Here is a 15,558-nt window from a genome sequence, read left to right on the forward strand (position 1 = left end):
AGAGGTGACACAAACAAATGAAAAAAATATTCCATGCTCATGGATAGGAAGAATCAATATTGTTAAAGTGGTCATACTGCCCAAAGTAATTTACAGATTCAATGCTATTGCTTTCAAACTACCAATGACATTTTTCACAGAATTAGAAAACCTATTCTAAAATTCCAAAAAGAACGCAAATAGCCAAAGTAATTCTAAGCAAAAAGAACAAAGCCAGAGGCATCACACTACCCAACTTCAAAGTATCCTACAAGACTAGTATGGTACTGGTACAAAAAGAGACACACAGACCAATGAAATAGGTTTGAGAACCCAGAAATAAAACTGCACACCTACAATCATCTGATCTTTGACAAAGTTGACAAGAACAAGCAACAAGAAAAGGACTCCTTATTCAATAAATGGTGGAGGGATAACTGGCTAGCCTTATACAAAAGATTGAAACTGGATCCCTTCCTTTTGTCATACACAAAAATCAACTTAAGATGGATTAAAGGTTTAAATGTAAAACCATTCGAAGTAATGGCAAAACCACAATTACTTTTGCACCAACCTAATAAAACTATAAAAACCCTAGAAGAAAGTCTAGGAAGGCCGGGCACAGTGGCTCACGCCTGTAATCCCAGCATTTTGGGAGGCCAAGGCGGATGGATCACCTGAGGTCGACAGTTCAAGATCAGCCTGACCAACATGGAGAAACTCCCGTCTCTAATAAAAATACAAAGTTAGCTGGACATGCTGGCATATGCCTGTAATCACAGCTACTCAGGAGGCTGAGGCAGGAGAATCACTTGAACCCAGGAGGCGAAGGTTGCAGTGAGCCGAGATTGCGCCATTGCACTCCAGCCCGGGAACAAGAGAGACTTTCATCTCAAAAAAAAAAAAAAAAAAGGAAAAGAAAACCTAGGAAATACCATTCTGGACATAGGTTATGGCAGATTTCATGACAAAGACTCCAAAAGCAAGTGCAATAGAAACAGAAATTGACAAATGGAACTTAATTTAACTGAAGAGCCTCTGCACAGCAAAACAAACTATCCACTGAGTAAATGGACAACCTACAGAATGGGGAAAAAAATGCAAACCATGCATCTGACAAAGTTCTAATATCCAGAACCTATAGGGAACTTAATTCAAAAAACAAAAATCAAATTAAACTGATTTTATTTTTTTTATTTTTATTTTTTTAAGTACAATTTCCATTTTATTTTTCTCCAGAGAATAGTCTGTCTCAGTCTTTAAGGACTCAGCTCCTTACATGGGCTTTGGTGGGGGACGTGGAGCAGCACCCGCAGGTCTAAATCGGGGAGGGGGTGTTCGGTCCTTGCGGGCTTCACGAGATCGATTCCTGACTACTTTGCTGTGAATTGCACAACTCACACAGTAATGTAGCTTCACATACAGCTTGGGAAGCACATAGGCATCAAAGACGCTCGCTTCAGAAATGTCCCTGACCGCTGCGGCCTCCACTATGTTTCAAATGACGAATTTCTTAATGGCCTTGTCCTTGGGCACGCATCGGGCACAGTTAGTGCAGCGAATAGGCTGCACATGGCCGCGGCCCTTTTTGGCACGACCGTTGTTCCTTCTTTTCTTTGTCATTTTGGACGTACGGACCAAAGAGACTAAACTGATTTTAAAATGGGCGTATTAGTTCATTCCCACACACTGTTGTAAAGAACTACCTGAGACTGGGTAATTTATGAAGAAAAGAGGTTTAATTGACTCACAGTTCCACAGGCTGTACAGGAAGCAAGGCTGGGATGCCTCAGGAAACTTATAATCATGGCAGAAGGTGAACGGGAAGCAAGAACATCTTACCATGGCAGAGCAGGAGACAGAGAGTGAAGGGGGAAGTGCTACACATTTTCAAACAACTTGATCTTATGAGAACTTACCATCATGAAAACAGCAAGGAGGAAATCTGCCCTGATGATCCAATTACCTCCTACCAGATCTCTCCCTCAACACAAAGGATTACAATTCAACATGAGACTTTGGTAGGGACACAGAACCAAACCATATCATTCCACTCCTGGCCCCTTCCAAATATCATGTTCTTCTCACATTTTAAAACATAATCATGCCTTCCCAACAGTCAACCAAAGTCTTAGCTAATTTTATCATTAACTCAAAAGTACAAGTTCAATGTCTCATCTGAGATAAGGCAAGTTCTTTCTGCCTATGAGCCTGTAAAATAAAAAACAAGTTTGTGGCTGGGTGCAGTGGCTCATGCCTGTAATCCCAGAACTTGGGGAGGCCAAGGCGAGCAGATTACCTGAGATCAGGAGTTCAAAACCAGCCTGGCCAACATAGTGAAACCTCATCTTTACTAAAAATACAAAAATTAGCTTGGCGTGGTGGCACATGCCTGTAATCCCAGCTACTCAGGAGGCTGAGGCGGGAGAATCACTTCAACTCGAGAGGCAGAGGTTGCAGTGAGCCAAGATCGCGCCACTGCGCTCCAGGCTGGGCCACAGGACAAAACTCCATCTCAAAAAAGAAACCAAACCAAACCAAAACAAAACAAGTTTGTTACTTCTTAGATACAGTGGGGGTACAGGCATTGGGTAAATGCCTGTGTTACAAAAGAGAGAGATTGACCAAAACAAAGGCATGACAGGCCCCATGCAAGTCTGAAACTCAGCAGGACATTCATTAAGTTTTAAAGCTCCAAAATAATCTCCTGTGACTCCAAACAGGGAAAGACTCACTTCCAGGGCATGTCGATGCAAAGAGTGGGCTCACAAAGCCTTGGGCAGCTCCTCCCCTGTGGCTCTGCAGGGTAAAGCCCCTGTAGCTGCTTTCATAGGCTAACATTGAGTGCCTGTGGCTTTTCTAGGTGCACAATGCAAGCTGTCAGTGAATCTACCATTTTGAGGTCTAGAGGATGGTGGCTCTCTTCACACAACTCCACTAGGCAATGCCCCAGTGGGGACACTGTGGGAGCCACAACCCCACCTTTCCCCTCCACAATGCCCTAGTAGAGGTTCTCCATGAGGGCTCTGCCCCTCCAGCAGACTCCTGTCTGGACATCCAGGCATTTCCATACATTCTCTGAAATCTAGGTGAATGCTCCCAAATCTCAACTCTTGCCTTCTGTGCACCCACAGGCCCAACACTACATGGAAGCATGGCTGGGAGGCCTCAGGAAATTTATAATCATGGCAGAAGGCAACGGGGAAGCAAGCACATCTTACCATGGTGGAGCAGGAGAGAAAGAGTGAAGGGGGAAGTGCTACACACTCTCAAACAACCAGATCTCGTGAGAACTCACTCACCATCATGAGAACAGCAAGGGGGAAATCTGCCCCTACAATCCGATCACCTCCCATCAGGTACTTCCTCGAACACAGGGGATTACAATTCAACATGAGATTTTGGTGGGAACACAGAGCCAAACCATATTAATGGGCAAAGAGCATGACCAGACACTTCTCAAAAGAAGACATACACATGGCCAACAAGCAAATGAAAAAATGCTCATCATCACTAATCATTAGAGAAATGCAAATCGACTGGGCATGGTAGCTCACACCTGTAATCCAGCACTTTGGGAGGCTGAGCTGGGAGAATCACTTGAGCCGAGGAGTTCAAGACCAGCCTGGGCAACATAGTGAGACCCCATCTCTAAAAAACAAAAACAAAAATGAGAAATGCAAGTCAAAACCACAAAGAGATACCACCAGTCACAATGGCTATTATAAAAAAGTCAAAAGATAACAGATGCCGATGAGATTGCAGAGAAAAGGGAACACAGATTCACTGCTAGTGGGAATGTAAGTTAGCTCAACCACTGTGGAAAGTAGTTTGAAGATAAGATTTCTCAAAGAACTTAAAGCAGAACTACCAGCTGGATGCAGTGGCTCACACCTGTAATCCCATCACTTTGGGAGGCTGAGGTGGGAGGATCATTTGAGGTCAGGAGTTGGAGAGAAGCCTGGGTAACATACTAAGACTCCACCTCTACAGAAAATAAAAAATTAGCCAGGCAGGTGGCATGCGTCTGTGGTCCCAGCTGTTTGGGAAGCTGAGGTAGAGGATCCCTTGAGCCTGGGAGGTCGAGCCTGCAGTGAGCTATGATCATGCCCCAGTACTTTAGCCTGGGCAACAGAGCAAGACCCTATCTCTTTAAAAACAAAAAACAAAACAATAAAAAAAAATGAGGCTGGGCACAGTGTCTCACGCCTGTAATCCTAGCACTTTGGGAGGCCAAGGTGGGTGGATCACGAGGTCAGAAGATAGAGACCATCCTGGCTAACACGGTGAAAGAGAAGAAAAGAAAAGAAAAGAAAAGAAAAGAAAAAAACCCCATAACCCCATGACCCAGCAATCCTATTACTGCGTAAATACCCAAAGGAATGTAAATTATTCTATCATCTTAAAGGCACATGCATGCGTATGTTCATCATAGCACTATCAAAATAGCAAAGACATGAAATCAACCTAAATGCCTATGGATGGTCACTGGATAAAGAAAACATGGCAGATAAACACCATGGAATACTACACAGCCATAAAAAAGAATGAAATAATGTTCTTTGCAGCAACACGGACAGAGCTGGAGGCCATTATTCTAAACAAAGTAATACAGAAACAGAAAACCAAATACTGCAAGTTCTCACTTATAAGTGGGAGCTAAACACTGAGTACACATGGACACAAAGAAGGGAACAATAGACAAGCGGCTTACTTGAAGGTGAAAGTTCAGAGGAAGGTGAGGATGGAGAAGTTATCTATTAGGAACTATGCTTACTACCTGGGTAATGAAATAATTTTATAAACCAAACCCCTGTGACATGCAATTTACCCATGTAACAAACCTGCGCATGTACCCCTTGAACCTAAAACAAAATTTGGAAGCAAAAAAAAAAAAAAAATCTTCAATGGAAACAAAGAAAGAGGGTGTGGGAAAGCCTGGTTATGAGGAGGTGATCAGGAAAAGCACGGTAAATCAGGGTCAGGTTTGTCATGCAGATTTACATTGGTGCCTTCTCCATTGATAAGAGTCTGTGGTGACTTAGAGTCATCTTTCTCTTTCTTGTATAAAGTGGGAGGAGGGACATGCTTACAAATGGAGACATGCTTGTGAATGGAGATTTCCTTTATAGATGTAAATTTCTCTTAGAAAAGTGTGACTTCTGGGCCTTCATGGAGAAATAAATAAAAAAGAAAGAAAAGTGTGACTTCTAGGCCTTCATGGAGAAATAAATAGATACATAAGAAAGAAAAGTGTGACTTCTGCTCTTGTTTTCTAAACTTCTCCTGTAGCTGCAGTCTCTCAAAATAATGAGCTTAAAATAATCCTTATGCCAAAGGCTTCTGCCATATTTCAATATGCCAAGGTGACATATGTTGGAGTAGCATGTCCTAAACCCCATCACCTTGAAACTCCCTCAACGTACAATAAAATAAGTATGTTTTATTTTCACTTCATTCTAACTTCACGTTAAATTAAGTTTAGCCTAAAACTGCCATCTTACATATTTTATGCTCAGCTTACAGGTTTCTCTATACACAGTGAACTGTAGCTGAACTGGATATGTAAACAGACTAACCTACTCTTGTGCCAATCACAGAGTTTTGGCCAGTCACAGACAGCTAACTGTTCAAACCATGTTCAAACAAAGCAAACACCAAGCTGTAACCAATCCAGCTGTTTCTATACCTCATGTTTTTCTGTACCTCATTTTCCTTTTTCTGTCCGTAAATATTATCTGGCCATGTGGCAACCCTGAAGTTGCCCTGAACCTATTCTGGTTCACAGACCTGACCGATACTCAAATCATTCTTCACTCAGTTAAACTCTGTTAAATTTAATTTTCTTAAGTTTTTCTCGTAACATTCATCACACAGCTAGAGCTAATTCACTCCCATTGAAAAACCTAGCCCCAGATCAGGACCAGAGACCAATTTTGTCCTTTGTGGTGAGGAACTGAAGGCAATATAATTCAGTAGCTCAAGTGACGCTTTAGCTGCTAGTCTGGCTTTGCCCTATTCTTTCAGGATTTGGGTTATTCTGCTTTATTCTCTCTATTCCCACAGTTCAAAGTACCTTAATTTCAGGTCCTGTTTTCAGACCTCTCGTACGTTGACTGTCTGCTTGACTAAACAGCTCTCTCAAAAATGCCTTTGCTCATATTTCTTTTCTCTGTCTATGCCGTACACACAGTGGAAAGGTGTCAAATGTTAAATTTTCTTTTTCTTATGTATTTAGAACTATTCGGCTTTTAAATTTCTTCTTTCATCAGTCTTAGTAATTTTTTAAATCAAGTAATTTGTCCTTCTGATCTAAATTGTCACATTTTATTGGGATGCAGTTATTCATAATATTTTATTTTTTAAAGGCAGGTAGGATATATAGTGTGAAAATAAAATTTAAAAGATGCTGGAACTCCAAAAACACTTTAAGACTTGAGAGAGACATGGCCAATCCGAGTCATGTAGCATATAGTTGTAACTTCCGCTTCTTATAGATTAGGCCGGGTGCGGCGCTCACGCCTGTAATCTCAGCATTTTGGGAGGCCGAGGCGGGCGGATCACCTGAGGTCAGGAGTTCGAGACTAGCCTGGCCAACATGGTGAAACCCTGTCTCTAATAAAAATACAAAAATTAGTAGGGGATGATCATGGGCACCTGTAATCCCAGTTACTCAGGAAGCTGAGGCGGGAGAATTGCTTGAACCTGGGAGGTGGAGGTTGCAGTGAGCCGAGATCATGCCATTATACTCCAGTCTGGATAACAGAGTGACACTCTGTCAAAAATAACATAACAACATAACATAACATAACATAACATAATAGATTGACTCTCTTTCTCATGGTTCTTGTTCGGTAAATGACTAGGAAAGACCAGAGACTAGACAACTTCCCCTTCGAATCAATGATCTTCATCAGAGGTTAACTGCTTCCTTTATTGTCCTGTACCTAATTCAGAACAGATGGCACAAAAGACCCCAGGACTGTTTCATCTTCAGTGTGCAATGTTAAACACACATTCTTGAAAGAAAAAGAACACTTCGGGCCGGGCGCGGTGGCTCAAGCCTGTAATCCCAGCACTTTGGGAGGCCGAGACGGGTGGATCACGAGGTCAGGAGATCGAGACCATCCTGGCTAACACGGTGAAACCCCGTCTCTACTAAAAAATACAAAAAAAAAAAAACTAGCCGGGCGACGAGGCGGGCGCCTGTAGTCCCAGCTACTCGGGAGGCTGAGACAGGAGAATGGCGTGAACCCGGGAGGCGGAGCTTGCAGTGAGCTGAGAGCCACTGCACTCCAGCCTGGGCGACAGAGCGAGACTCCGTCTCAAAAAAAAAAAAAAAAAAAAAAAGAACACTTCGATCAATCAAACAATTGTAACTATGCATTAACCCTTACATAAAAAGATGCTGAAATTCTACTAAGCTTCCCTAAACCTTGTCTATATAAATAATCCCAAACTTCTAAACTTTGGAACACTGTCGTCCACTCTTTGGAATCTGTGCTTCCCAGACGGCTATTCTCAAACTCTACATTTAATCATATTTTCTGAACCTTGTTATTTAAGGTTGACAATATAAATGTTCACTTTTTGTTTCAGTTATTGGTAACTTTTGCTTTTGAGAAAGAAAAGTGGCTCATCACAGTCTAAGGAATGTGAAATATTCAAAATGTATCAGGCCCACAGAGACAGGAACACCAGGCTTCAATCACACCCTCTGCAGCCATGCCTGGAGGTAATTGTTTTATTTTCCTAAAATGTTACCACTAATGCCACAATGTAACCCCGACTCATTATCTTCATGTTCCTGGGTTTTGCAATACAAGAACAATGTACCATAAGGCAATCAATAGCTTACTTATTTTAGGGAACCAACATTAATTCTTGGTAAACACTTTAGGGACTGCCCTCTAACTTCTCTTTTTCCTGCATAAACCCACTCTGTTGAAGCATATATTCAGGGGAACTTTAACCTCAGATTCTCTGGCTGTAGTCCTCAACCTTAGCCAAAATAAACTCTCTAGTTATATTAATTTTGACTTCAGTTTCTTTAAAAAAAATAATAGACTATTGATATGGAGACTGAGATAACTGACGATTAATCTTTTTTTTCTCTTTCCTTTTCTTTTTTTTTTTTTTTTTTGAGACAAGGTCTCACCTGGTCGGCCAGGCTGGAGTGCAGTGACGTGATCTCTGCTTACTGCAGCCTTGAGCTCCTGGGCTCAAGCTACCCTCCCACCTCAGCCACCCGAGTAGCTGGGACTACAGGTGCATGCCACCGTGGCTAATTATTATTATTACTTTTTGTAAAGACAGGGCTCATATATTGCCCAGACTAACCTTTGATTTTTAATATTATATTGAAAGCTATATTTTCTCTCTGAGCACTATTTTAGCTGTATTTCACAAATTTTGTTATATTTTTGTCATATTTCATTCAAAATAGTTTAAAATTTCCACTGTGTTTTCTTCTGTAATCTACCTGGTTTTGTTTGTTCGTTTGTTTTTAAATGTATTTTGCTCAATTCCCAAATATTTGGGATTTTTAATTCATCTAATTTTTCCTCGAAACAGTTTGGTGATCTACATGGTACAAGTTAGCAAATATCAGAACTGTGGTTATTATCTTTCCCTTGTTTGTTGGTAAGCATGAAGAGCCTTTTTTTTTTTTTTAGATGGAGTCTCACTCTGCCACCAGGCTGGAATTCAGTGGCATGATCTTGGCTCTCTGCAACCTCTGCCTCCTGGGTTCAAGTGATTCTCCTGCCTCAGCCTCCCAAGTAGCTGGGATTACAGGTGCGTGCCACCACACCTGGCTAATTTTTGTATTTTTAGTAGAGATGGAGTTTCACCATATTGGCCAGGATGGTCTCCATCTCCTGACTTCATGATCCGCCCACCTCGGCCTCCCAAAGTGCTGGGATTACGGGGGTGAGCCACCACACCTGGCCAAATAGCCATTAAAAAAAAAAAAAAGTTTTATATTTAGATGAATTAAAATTTGTTTCAGTCTTTTATTGCTTTTGTCTTTCATATATTGTTTAAAAAGACCTTCTTAAGAAGAATAAATTAAGGTTAACCTAAATTTAAAATAGAATTATTGGCTGAGTGCCATGCCTTACACCTGTAATCCCAGCACTTTGGGAGGCAGAGGCAGGTGGATCACCTGAGGTCAGGAGTTTGAGACCATCCTGGCCCACATGGTGAAACCACGTCTTTACTAAAAATACAAAAATTAGCCAGATGTGGTGGCTTGCTCCTGTAATCAGGAGACTCACTTGAACCCAAGAGGCGGAGGTTGCAGTGAGCCGAGATTGTGCCACTGCACTCCAGCCTGGGTGACAGAGCAAGACTCTATCTCAAATAATAATAATAACATAGAATTATCCTTTTCTACTATTTCTAGGGTTTTCTTTATACTTAATATTTTAAAGTTTTTATATTTAGATGAATTAAAATTTTTCAATCTTTTATTGCTTTTGTCTTTCATGTATTATTTAAAAAGACCGTCTTAAGATGAATAAATTAAGGTTAACCTAAAATTAAAATGGAATTATCCTTTTCTTCTATTTCTAGGGTTTTATTTCTTTATACCTTTTTTTTTTTTTTCAGACAGGGTTTTGCTCTTGTTGCCCAGGCTGGAGTGCAATGGTGAGATCTCAGCTCACCACAACCTCCGCCTCCCAGGTTCAAGTGATTCCCCTGCCTCAACCTCCTGAGTAGCTGGGATTACAGGCATGCGCCATCATGCCCAGCTAATTTTGTATTTTTAGTGGAGATGGGGTTTCTCCATGTTGGTCAGGCTGGTCTCGAACTTCCGACCTCAGGTGATCCGCCTGCCTCAGCCTCCCAAAGTGCTGGGATTACAGGTGTGAGCCACTTTGCCCAGCCTATCATGTTTTTGTTTTTGTTTTTTAAATTTTATTTCTCCATAAGTTATTGGGGTACAGGTGGCATTTGGTTACATGTAAGTTCTTTAGTGGAGATTTGTGAGAACCTGGTGCACCCATCACCTGAGCAGTATACACTGCACCATATTTGTTGTCTTTTTTATGAGTAGCCTTTTGACTCTGCATTAAGAAACCCTTTCTGCTCTCTGTGTAGCATGTGTCATACCTGGCAGGCACTCTGCAAGAATCCCACTGTGCCCCCATCTGTTATACTTCCGTATAACTTCAGGCATAGAGCTCAAAAACAATTTTCTGAAGAGATTTTTGTTTCTATTTTGTTAATAAATACAACAGGGAAAGAAAAAATATGCTTACTTATCTTCGTAATTCCTTGAATAGAGAAATGTTTAACATTGTCATTTATTTTATTTTTTAACTTTTTAGGTTTGAAGGTCCCATATGAAGGTTTGTTACACAGGAAAACTCATGTCACAGAGGTTTGTTGTACGGATTGTTTCATCGCTCAGGTATTAAGCCCAGTACCCAATGCTTATCTTTTCTGCTCCTCTCCCTCTCCCAGATTCCACCCTCAAGTAGACCACAGTGTCTATTTCCTTCTTTGTGTTCACAAGTTCTCATTATTTAGCTCCCACTTACAAGTGAGAAAATGTGGTATTTGGTTTTCCGTTCCTGCATGAGTTTGCTAGGGATCATGGCCTCCAGCTCCATCCATGTTCCCACAAAATACATGATCTTGTTCTTTTTTATGGCTGCAAAACATTCTAGTTTTTGAACTGAAATATTATTATGGCTGGGTGCAGTGACTCATGCCTATAATCCCAGCACTTTCAGAGGCCAAGGCGGGCGGATCACTTGAGGTCAGGAGTTTGAGATTAGCCTGGCAAACATGGTGAAACTCAGTCTCTACTAAAATACAAAATTAGAGAGAAATTCCATCTGTACTAAAAATACAAAAAATCCCAGCACTTTGGGAGGCTCACACCTGTAATCCCACCACTATGGGTGGCAGATGCCTGTAATCCCAGCTACTCAGGAGGCTAAGGCTGAAGAATCACTTGAACCTGGAAGGCAGAGGTTGCAGTGAGCTGAGATTGCACCACTGTACTCCAGCCTGGGCAACAGAGGGACACTCCGTCTTGAAAAAAACAAAACAAAACAAAACAAAAAACCCTATTATTATACTTTCTGTAAGAAAATCAGAGACTAATTGCCTTTCATCCTCAGAAGAAAGCTTGTTCTAGGATGGAAACAGAACACAGGTCACAGAGTTAAGGGCTCACCAAAAGAACCTCAAATGAACAGGGTAACAGGAAAATTAAGAGTTTTGTTGTTGTTGTTGTTGTTGTTGTTGTTGTTGTTTTTAACTAGATTGCTTATTTTAAAATTGTCATTCTCAAGGAGACTTTGGGTGCTTCTAGATCTTCTTGCCAAATCTTCAATTCTGTACAACAAATTCCTTCCTGATGTCCCGTTGGAGGAAATTATCTGAGGACAAAATCAGTCTGGATCATCTGGTTGTATCTTCTATTAGATCAAAAGAAAGATGCCATCCCAGGGCTAAAAGAATTTAACTTTCATATTATAAAAGTGAAAGTTCATTTTTCAAGGGCGACACTGACATCTAGTGGAAGAAATACTTCAGTAATTTACCAAATAAACTAAACATTTTTGTTTCTGTCAACTAGAAGAAAAAAAAAAAGTTTTTTGTTTGTCTTGTTTTGTTTGAGACGGGGTCTCGCTCTGTCTCCCAGGCTGGAGTGCAGTGGCGCGATCTCGGCTCACTGCAAGCTCTGCCTCCCGGGTTTACGCCATTCTCCTGCCTCAGCCTCCCAAGTAGCTGGGACTACAGTTGCCTGCCACCACGCCCAGCTAATTTTTTTGTATTTTTAGTAGAGACGGGTTTTCACTGTATTAGCCAGGATGTTGTCGATCTCCTGGCCTCGTGATCCACTCGCCCAGGCCTCCCAAAGTGCTGGGATTACAGGCGTGAGCCACCGCCCCCGGCCAAAAAAAAAAAAGTTTTAAAACATTTGTCAGCCGGGTGCTGTTGTAATCCCAGCACTTTGAGAGGTAGAGGCAGGCAGATCATTTGAGGTCAGGAGTTCAAGATTAGCCTGGCCAACATGGCAAAACTCCGTCTCTACTAAAAATACAAAAAGTAGCCAGGCGTGGTGGCACGTGCCTGTAATCCCAGCTACTTCGGAGGCTGAGGCATAAGAATTGCTCCGACCCAGGAGGTGGAGGTTGCAGTGAGCACAGATTGGGCCACTGCACTCCAGGCTGGATGACAGAGAGAGAGTCTGTCTCATAAAAACAAAACAAAAAACCCTATTATTATACTTTCTGTAAGAAAATCAGAGACTAATTGCCTTTCATCCTCAGAAGAAAGCTTGTTCTAGGATGGAAACAGAACACAGGTCACAGAGTTAAAGGGCTCACCAAAAGAACCTCAAATGAACAGGGTAACAGGAAAATTAAGAGTTTTGTTGTTGTTGTTGTTGTTGTTGTTGTTGTTGTTTTTAACTAGATTGCTTATTTTAAAATTGTCATTCTCAAGGAGACTTTGGGTGCTTCTAGATCTTCTTGCCAAATCTTCAATTCTGTACAACAAATTCCTTCCTGATGTCCCGTTGGAGGAAATTATCTGAGGACAAAATCAGTCTGGATCATCTGGTTGTATCTTCTATTAGATCAAAAGAAAGATGCCATCCCAGGGCTAAAAGAATTTAACTTTCATATTATAAAAGTGAAAGTTCATTTTTCAAGGGCGACACTGACATCTAGTGGAAGAAATACTTCAGTAATTTACCAAATAAACTAAACATTTTTGTTTCTGTCAACTAGAAGAAAAAAAAAAGTTTTTTGTTTGTCTTGTTTTGTTTGAGACGGGGTCTCGCTCTGTCTCCCAGGCTGGAGTGCAGTGGCGCGATCTCGGCTCACTGCAAGCTCTGCCTCCGGGTTTACGCCATTCTCCTGCCTCAGCCTCCCAAGTAGCTGGGACTACAGTTGCCTGCCACCACGCCAGCTAATTTTTTTGTATTTTTAGTAGAGACGGGTTTTCACTGTATTAGCCAGGATGTTGTCGATCTCCTGGCCTCGTGATCCACTCGCCCAGGCCTCCCAAGTGCTGGGATTACAGGCGTGAGCCACCGCCCCCGGCCAAAAAAAAAAAAGTTTTAAAACATTTGTCAGCCGGGTGCTGTTGTAATCCCAGCACTTTGAGAGGTAGAGGCAGGCAGATCATTTGAGGTCAGGAGTTCAAGATTAGCCTGGCCAACATGGCAAAACTCCGTCTCTACTAAAAATACAAAAAGTAGCCAGGCGTGGTGGCACGTGCCTGTAATCCCAGCTACTTCGGAGGCTGAGGCATAAGAATTGCTCCGACCCAGGAGGTGGAGGTTGCAGTGAGCACAGATTGGGCCACTGCACTCCAGGCTGGATGACAGAGAGAGAGTCTGTCTCATAAAAACAAAACAAAAGAAAACAAAACAAAGCACATTTGTCCTTTAATTAGTGTTTGTTTCCTAAATACAGGTCAGTGCCATTGATATAAAAGATTTCCAACATTTATATTTAGAAAATGTTCTTGGTGACTTGTGTGAGCAGGACCCTGGGACCCAAGAAGGGTTGTTCAGTAGGATTTCGGGTCATCTCTGGCATCCACAGAACTCATTTGGACAAGCGAACAAGGCCTGTTCCTACCCACCTTTTTTCCCTCCATTAGAATTCTCATGAATTGTTTTGACAGTAGCCATACAGACTATGGGTGTTGCTCTACTCATACGCCTTAAAGATGCTTGGAGATAATAGTGAAATAATATCTCTTATACCCAGGGGTAGAGTCCAGAGAATAGGAGGAGATTAAAGTAAGGTTTTTAGGCCAGGCACGGTGGCTTATGCCTGTAATCTCAGCACTTTGGGAGGCCAAGGCAGGTGAATCACTTGAGGTCAGGAGTTTGAGACTAGCCTGGCCAACATGATGAAACCATGTCTACTAAAAATACAAAAATTAGCCAGATATGGTGGTGCCTGCCTGTAGCCTGTAGTCCCAGCTACTCAAGAGGCTGAGGCAGAAGGGTTGCTTGAGCCCAGGAGGTGGAGGTTGTAGTGAGCCAAGACCACACCACTGCACTCCAGCCTGGGAGACAGGAGAGAAACACTGTCAAAAAAAAAAAAAAAAAAAGTTAAGGTTTCTATATAAGACGTATGCAAGAAAGCTAGACGCAGAGGGTAACACCTGTAATTCTAGCACTTTGGGAGGACAGGGTGGGAAGACTCTTTGAGTTTAGGAGTTTGAGACAATCTTGGGCAACATAGTGAGATCTCATTTCTAGTTAAAAAGAAAGAAAAAAAACAGCTTAGCGTGGTGGTGTGCACCCACAGTCACAGATACTTAGGAGGCTGAGATGGGAGGACTGCTTGAGGAGCTAGAGGCTGCAGTGAGCTATGATCCTACCACTGCACTTTAGCCTGGGTGACAGAGTAAGCGCTTACCTCAAAAAATATATTATATGTGCAAACAAAAGAGGTGTTTAATATGCTAACCTAGATCAAATAAAACAAATATATTGAATATATATAGCCATTGAATAAGTTCTGAATTGTTCTTTGTTCTCTTTCAAGTTTAGTTTTGCTGAGAAGTCCTAGCAAATTGCCCTGCCCTTCCGTGGAAGACATGACTGGTTCTAATGTTTAAAAGAATCCTGATATCGGCCGGGCGCGGTGGCTCAAGCCTGCAATCCCAGCACTTTGGGAGGCCGAGATGGGCGGATCACGAGGTCGGAGATCGAGACCATCCTGGCTAACATGGTGAAACCCCGTCTCTACTAAAAAAATAAAAAAACTAGCCGGGCAAGGTGGCAGGCGCTTGTAGTCCCAGCTACTCGGGAGGCTGAGGCAGGAGAATGGCGGGAACCCGGGAGGCGGAGCTTGCAGTGAGCTGAGATCCGGCCACTGCACTCCAGCCTGGGTGACAGAGCGAGACTCCGTCTCAAAAAAAAAAAAAAAAAAAAAAGAATCCTGATATCTAGAAAGATCTCTCACTTCTTCAGCATCTACTATGAGCAAGGTATTGTGCTAAGATTTTGCATGCATTAAATCATACTGTGTTTCACACATACAATCCTGATATGTAGAAATTATTACATCTGGCTGGGCGTGGAGGCTCATGCCTATAACCCCAGCACTTTGGCAGGCCAAGGCAGGTGGATCACTTGAGATCAGGAGTTTGAGACCAGCCTGGCCACCATGGCGAAACCCCGTCTCCACTGAAAATACAAAAATTAGCCGGGTGTGGTGGCACACACCTGTAATCTCAGCTACTTGGAAGGCTGAGGCAGGAGAATTCCTTGAACCCAGGAGGCAGAGGTTGCAGTGTGCAGGTTGCATCTATTTTTATAGATAAGAAATGAGGCTCCAAACAAGTTAAATAACTTGTCAACATCAAATGGTTAAGTAGCTGAGTCAGAGACCAAATCTCAATTATTATTACTATTATTTTTGAAACTGAGTCTCACTCTGTCGCCCAAGCTGGAGTGCAGTGGTGTGATCTTGGCTTACTGCAACCTCCGCCTCCTGAGTTTAAGCAATTCTCCTGCCTCAGCCTCCTGAGTAGCTGGGATTACGGGCACACACCACCACGCCCAGCTTTTTTTTTTTTTTTTTTTTT

General features: G+C 42.2%; 1 pseudogene across 1 annotated transcript; it reads right to left on the reverse strand.

The window, feature by feature from the left end:
• Positions 1–1,245: 1,245 nt before the first annotated feature.
• On the reverse strand, positions 1,246–1,624 carry LOC117069488 (annotated as a pseudogene). The gene has a single exon (XR_004431565.1). The product of XR_004431565.1 is annotated as a 40S ribosomal protein S26-like (transcript).
• Between the last annotated feature and the right edge of the window lie 13,934 nt (positions 1,625–15,558).

Source organism: Trachypithecus francoisi, unplaced genomic scaffold (genome assembly GCF_009764315.1).
Source record: "Trachypithecus francoisi isolate TF-2019V2 unplaced genomic scaffold, Tfra_2.0 Lachesis_group3, whole genome shotgun sequence".
NCBI lineage: Eukaryota > Metazoa > Chordata > Mammalia > Primates > Cercopithecidae > Trachypithecus > Trachypithecus francoisi.